A 6,000-nucleotide genomic window follows, 5' to 3' on the forward strand; every position below is an offset into this window, starting at 1 on the left:
GTCCAGATCGGTTTATGGCATTTCCAGGTTAAGCGAGGAGTCTCTGGCAGTGCACGTGCCTCAGTGGCCCCAATTAAAAATCCGGAGTGGGAATGCGAAGGGTAGCACCCCATTGGGATAGAACATCTCTGCCCCAAAGGGTGATTGGAGCCCTTACCACAAATGGGCGGATGGTTGCCAGCTTGACTTCAGGTCCTTCAATGAGGATGTTGTTCTTGCTTCGCATGGATACAGTAGCCCCACCAATTCCCGAAATGATGCCTGCAACTGGTTGTAGGTCCTAGTGTGAAGGCCAGTCTGAGCCAGCGATGATGGTCACGTCAGCACCGGTGTCCAGCATCCCCAGCAGGTGGATCTTCTCCCCTTTGTAGTTAAGGCTTGCTTGGTCCCACAACTTGTGCCCACATTGCCGTAGGGTTGAGAGGAACCTGCTCCCTGTGATTTTTTGGGAGTAGAAAGGCTTGTGCATTGGAGTTCCCTTTGAAAGAAAAAATGGTAAGTCCATGCAGCACACCTGGACAAGAATCTCTTGTCCTGGGAGCACTGATTTCACTTCTGGAACAACAAAAATTTCCTTTGGGCTATTAAGCGAATCACCTATAATTAAGATGTCAGAAGGACTACCTTTTGGTCCATATTTGCCTGTGGGAACATGATAAACCTTCTCATTTTTAAAGTCAATAGACAAAGCAGTTACCAGTTGGCGACAGGTTCCCATCTGGATCGCATCGATTGTTGGAACCTCCTCCTGTGGTCCTGGATCTCCTTGGATGGAGCGTGGTTGGGTCTGGGTGGCCTTTGATTTGATGTCATAGCCCGGGGCTCCACCGGGCTGCACAAAGCGTTTCCCGGACGCTGTTGGTAGCGGTGCTGATATTGGGGTCTTTGATAGGTGTAACGAGGATATCGGGGAGGTGTCCTTTCTGGACAGTCCTTTATGTAATGACCTATATTACCACAGTGATGGCATCGAGCCTGTTCTTTAGAGGCCATTACTGCATATGCACCAGAGACACCTTCAGCAATGCCCTTAGCAACAGCTTGGGCCACTGTATTATCAGTGGACAAGTGGCGTGTACAACATTCCAGCATTTGCTCTATGGTAGGGTCTGTATCTATAGGTAAAGACCTCAGGATTGTTTTACATTTTTCATTTGAGTTACTCATAGCAAGCTTACATAAGAGTTCCTTTCTTGCCTCTGGACTCTCTATCTGTTTTTCCAGAGCATCTTTAAGTCTGTCCACAAATTTGATAAAGCTTTCATCTGCTCCTTGCTTAACAGTAGAAAAATGACAGGTTGGGATAGATTCGTCATTGATCATTAACAGAGAGGTTTTTGCTGCAAGAGCCACTGTTGTGGTGTGGGTTCAGTTTCCATTTGTATTGTTTTCCCCGTTGGTGTTGTTCTCCCCATCTTATAATGTTCTCCCCATTTTGCATCCCTAAGCCTATGTTGATGGTTCAGCCCTGGTTTCCCCCTCTCCCTGAAATGTTTCCCTCCCAGTCTGGGCATACTGCCAAGCCCTTGTCTCCATCCCCGTTTCCATAGTTACCACCCCTTGTTCCTTTTCCCCTCCTCCCGGGCCCTGTCCATCTCCCGGGGCCTTGCCCATTTCTCCAGAAACTTCTCCCTTCCTCAGAGGGTGATTGGGCAGGTGCTCCGGGCCCCTCCCTAGCTCTTATATCATTAGTTTTTGCCCGTGTCAGTTATGTCCGATTCCCCTCCTCAGTTTCCCCCACTGGTTCTTGTACCTATGTTCCACCTCCTTTATATACTGCTGTTACTCTTTGTTGTCTGCCTTTTCCCGCCTGGATCCCTTGGAGACAATAAACCTCTGGACTGCACCAGGCGAGTTAAGACCCTCGTTTCTCTTAAGCTTCTCCGCTTTTGCCGCTCCTCTCGATATTGCTGCCCTGTCGAAGGCGCTGCCTAACGCCCCGGCGCATTAAGGCAGTGCCCCCCCGCTGCTAGCTGCTGCTGTGCTCCCAGCGAGTCGGCGCCGCCTCCCCCCCGCTCTCAGGGGAGTAAAGTGCACTCGACGCAGCAGCGCGGCAAGCCACATCTTGGAGAGCATCCTTATTCAATGTTTCAAGCTGGTCAGCTGGTTTCTGTAACTCGCCTTCTCCAGCCAGCTGTTCTACCGTAAAATTTGTTTTATCAGCATCTGCTGAATAAGAGTCCGATAATGTTTTTAATTGTTTTTTCCAATGCCTTTCCCATAACATGTATTCACCTGGCGAAAGCAGGCAATGAAATATGTTTTTAATATCGTGTGGAAGCAAAACATGTGCTGAGAACATAGCTTCTAAGAAATTTCTAAAAATATGTGAGCCTCTGCCATGTTCTTTAGCTATATTTCTTAATTGTACAAGTTCCTTATTTGAGTTAGGCCTCCACGTCTTAATAGCAGACTCTCCTCCATTCCTCCCCTGTCTATATTCTACAGGGAAGGCATTTATTTTTTCTGCCATCTGCCAATCGCCTGCCTTGGTCGCCTCTATTTTAATTAAAGCCCAAGGATCAATTTGTAAAGAATCAGAGTCCAAATCACTAGAACTGTTGTTATTCTCCAATAAGGAGTTAGGGCGGGCAGACCTTAGCCTGTGCTTTTTATAGCAATTTGAAGCGGGTTTATTCAAAAGCTTTGTATTTTGTGGAGAAGCACCAGGCGTTTGAGCAGGAATCATTGAAACCGGAGTGGCACCACAGCAAACACAGACATGAGAGGGGGGAGTGACACCATGAGGGGTCCCGGAGATAACGCAGGGGTTGCATTGAGAGTGGGAGGAGGACTGGATAACATGATGGGGGGGACAAGAAGCAGGCGGGGGCGGAGGTGCAGCCAGATTGGTATGCTACCACTGGAATGCAATTGCTGGGCTCGGGGTATGGCTGTGCCCCGAAGGTTGTCCTGTGGAAAGGCTGGAAGCAGGGAGGGAACTCGCGTTTCCAGGAGGGGGAACGGATGAAATTCCAGGAGGGGGAATGGAAAAAACTGAGCTTTGAATCGGTAACACCGCGACCGAGGGGGAAGGGGGGGAGATGGGGCCAGGGTTGGGGGAAACAGAAAGGGGGGCGGGAGGAGGGGGGGGTGGTGGAGGAGTGGGCTCTGGCTTGAGGGAAGGAGGGGCGGATGTCTGGTGTGCCGAGATAAGGACAGGAGAGAAAACAGGGGCCCCCGCAGCAGCGAGCTGAACCCTGGTTGAGGATGCTAGAGGTTCAGCCTCCCCCGCAGAGGTAGAGCTGTTTTTTTTCGCCATCGAGGGAAAAAGCAAGGAATCCGCGCGCTGGGGAGAAGTTTGTGAGGCAGCTTTCGCAGAGGAATTTAGATGGTTATCGGGTTCATTAGCATGTAAAAGAGCCTCTGCCTCTGTTATGCAATCAAGGTTTTTTTTGTTAGATTTTTCGACCACTTTAGTTATAACACGAAAAGGAAGTGTATATATATCGTTACAGAAAAATCCTGGTTAGTCTGTAAGTTATATATTGTTTTCCCAATCATATCCCAAAAAGAATTTTTTGTAATTATTTCTGTGTTAGTATCAGGAAACTGAGAAAGTATCCATTTTATAAATTTTTTTAGGTTAGTCTTGGAAAGTTTACCACGTGATAAGGAAAAGTTGTTAGTAGATAAGATTTCCAGGATTAGTAAATATAAATCTCTCTCAATAGGGGATAGCCTTAAACTCGAAATTTTCATCCCCATGTGTCTTGGTTTTGGACTGGGCACAATGCCAGTGCCTCCATGAAAACACATCCACGTAGTGTCTACTGTGAGATGTGACCAGAAACAGAGCAAGCAAACACCAATTTAGGAATAAAAGGGAAAAAAACCTTTATTAACACACACACACACACACACAAAGAACAGAATGGAAATCTTTCAAACACATTTCTCCTCCCCCTCTCAACCCACATTACAACATACAATACGAACTCAAATCTTCCTTCAGTCCCCATCTCCCAGGTGTTAATTCTCAGTCCATTATCCTTCTTCAAACAATCAATACATTCTATTAAAGAGGAAGGAGTCTTCTCCTTGTGCCATTTCTTGACTAACCCCTTTCCATATTCCATGCTCTTACCATGGAAATGGACCAGAAGATTGCTTTTGGGGTTTCTCTTTTTAAGGATACTTTGGTCAGTTCCACAAAACGACAGTCTCTCCATTTTGGGATAACAAAATGCCCCCCATTTCCCCCGGGGCAAGGGCTTCATGACAGAAATCCTCTCATTTCTGATTTCTGCCCACCACTACTCTTCACTGCCTTTCTTGGGTCTGAGCCATTGCTTTCCCCCCAAAACCGCAGTCTCTGTGTTACAATAGAAAGTTAGTCCGTCCACAGCCGAAAAAAACTGCTCCTCCGTTTATCTCTTCCCAAGTAAATTCTTCTCATTAACTCCACTACTCCCTACTCACACAAACCTCTCATTTCACTTGTCCATTTCTTCTTGTTCTTATCTCTGTCCTCCGGGAGGATCAACGTCTGGAAGGTTTCCATCGTGAAGAAAAAAGTTAAAAATCATCTCTATAGATGCCGGACTCTCTTCTCACTCTTGGCCGACTTCCAGGAGCTGCTCGGCGCGTCTTATCTCTTTTCTCTCTTCTCTCTCTCTCTCTCTCTCTAGGAAGCGGGGTGAGGGGGGGAGGAATTTGCTCGCTGCTTTCACTACTTCCACCCCTCCATCCTTTCACTTCCCCCCCCCGGTCTCTCTCTCTCTCTCTCTCCAAGATCCAAGGCCTCCGGCCTAGCTCACGGCGCCTCGTGGCCTTTTCCCCTCCCCCACCCGGCCTACAGCCGGAGGGGGAGAGAGAACTGACCTGATCCCTTTGCTGACCGACAAGCAAGAGGGTGTCACTTCCTGGGAGTTCTACCTTTATACCCTGTGTTCTCAGAGGCGGAACCATCTCCTCATTGGTCCAAACAGGTGCCAATATTCACACCTGAGCCCCCACTGGGCTAACCACTGTCTCCAAAAAAAAACCACTTCCTTTCAAACCAGGACACCATGTTATGAATTCCCCTCCAGCAGCTAAAATGAGAAAAAAAAGAAAAAAAAGAAAAAAAAAATCCCTGAAAAAATTTCTAGCGCGCTTAGAGGCTGGTTTAAACTTAGATATTTTTTCAGCCGAGGGTCAAAAAGCTGCTGGAAGGAGTCTGCCGGGCCGTCTCCTCGGAACTTGGTCTACATGACTGATTTGAGGTTCGAATCGACCCCCCTGCTAGGAGATCCCGCTAAAACGAGGGATAACTTCACAGGGAGACGCAAAAGAACGGCAGTTACAGTTTCTCGGAGAGAAACGCTGCTCGGTCAGTGAAGAGTCTCTTGTTCACCAGTTCGATGCGTCAGATGTAAAATAAATGGAGCCACAGGGGCTAGCTTCTTAGCCGGATAGCTGGTTCCCCGCAGGGTAAGCGCCCCAGGCAAGCGGCCCAAGGCCAAACACCTCAGCCCTCTGGAGGCTGGGGTGCCCTAGGCCAGACTGCTGCACAGCCGAGACCCCTAGCACGCTTAGTGATTGTCAGCTCTTAGTGAAAGTCAGCTCTTTTGTGATTTCAGCTCTCAGCTTGCTCGTAGGGGCTGCGGCTGGCCGTGGCTCCTGGAAGGCAGACGAAATGAGAGAGGAGAAGGCCACCAAGAGTGTTCCACGATGGTTTATTCTGAGGGTCTTGCAAAGGGTCTTGAAGCTGCTCTTCTAAAGAAAATGGGCCCAGACAGCCTCTTTTATAGGGTTAGGGAGGATTGAAAACTGACCAATTGTAAGGGTTAGGGAAACTAGCCTATGGGGTCACAGAGAGATAAGGAGGACCAGAGTGAGGACTCCTGGTTCAATTCCTATGACTCAGCAAATACCTATCTCTAAACATCCCTCCACGGAGCCGTAGCCGGCCCTGCGTTTGCTACAAGCCATGCTCCTTCTCACAAACCGATTTTAAAATTACACAATCACCAAAAGAATAGCGCAAAGGATCACACTGTGGGCAATCACCATGCT

This window comes from Serinus canaria, chromosome W, assembly GCF_022539315.1.
Source record: "Serinus canaria isolate serCan28SL12 chromosome W, serCan2020, whole genome shotgun sequence".
In the NCBI taxonomy this organism is placed as follows: domain Eukaryota; kingdom Metazoa; phylum Chordata; class Aves; order Passeriformes; family Fringillidae; genus Serinus; species Serinus canaria.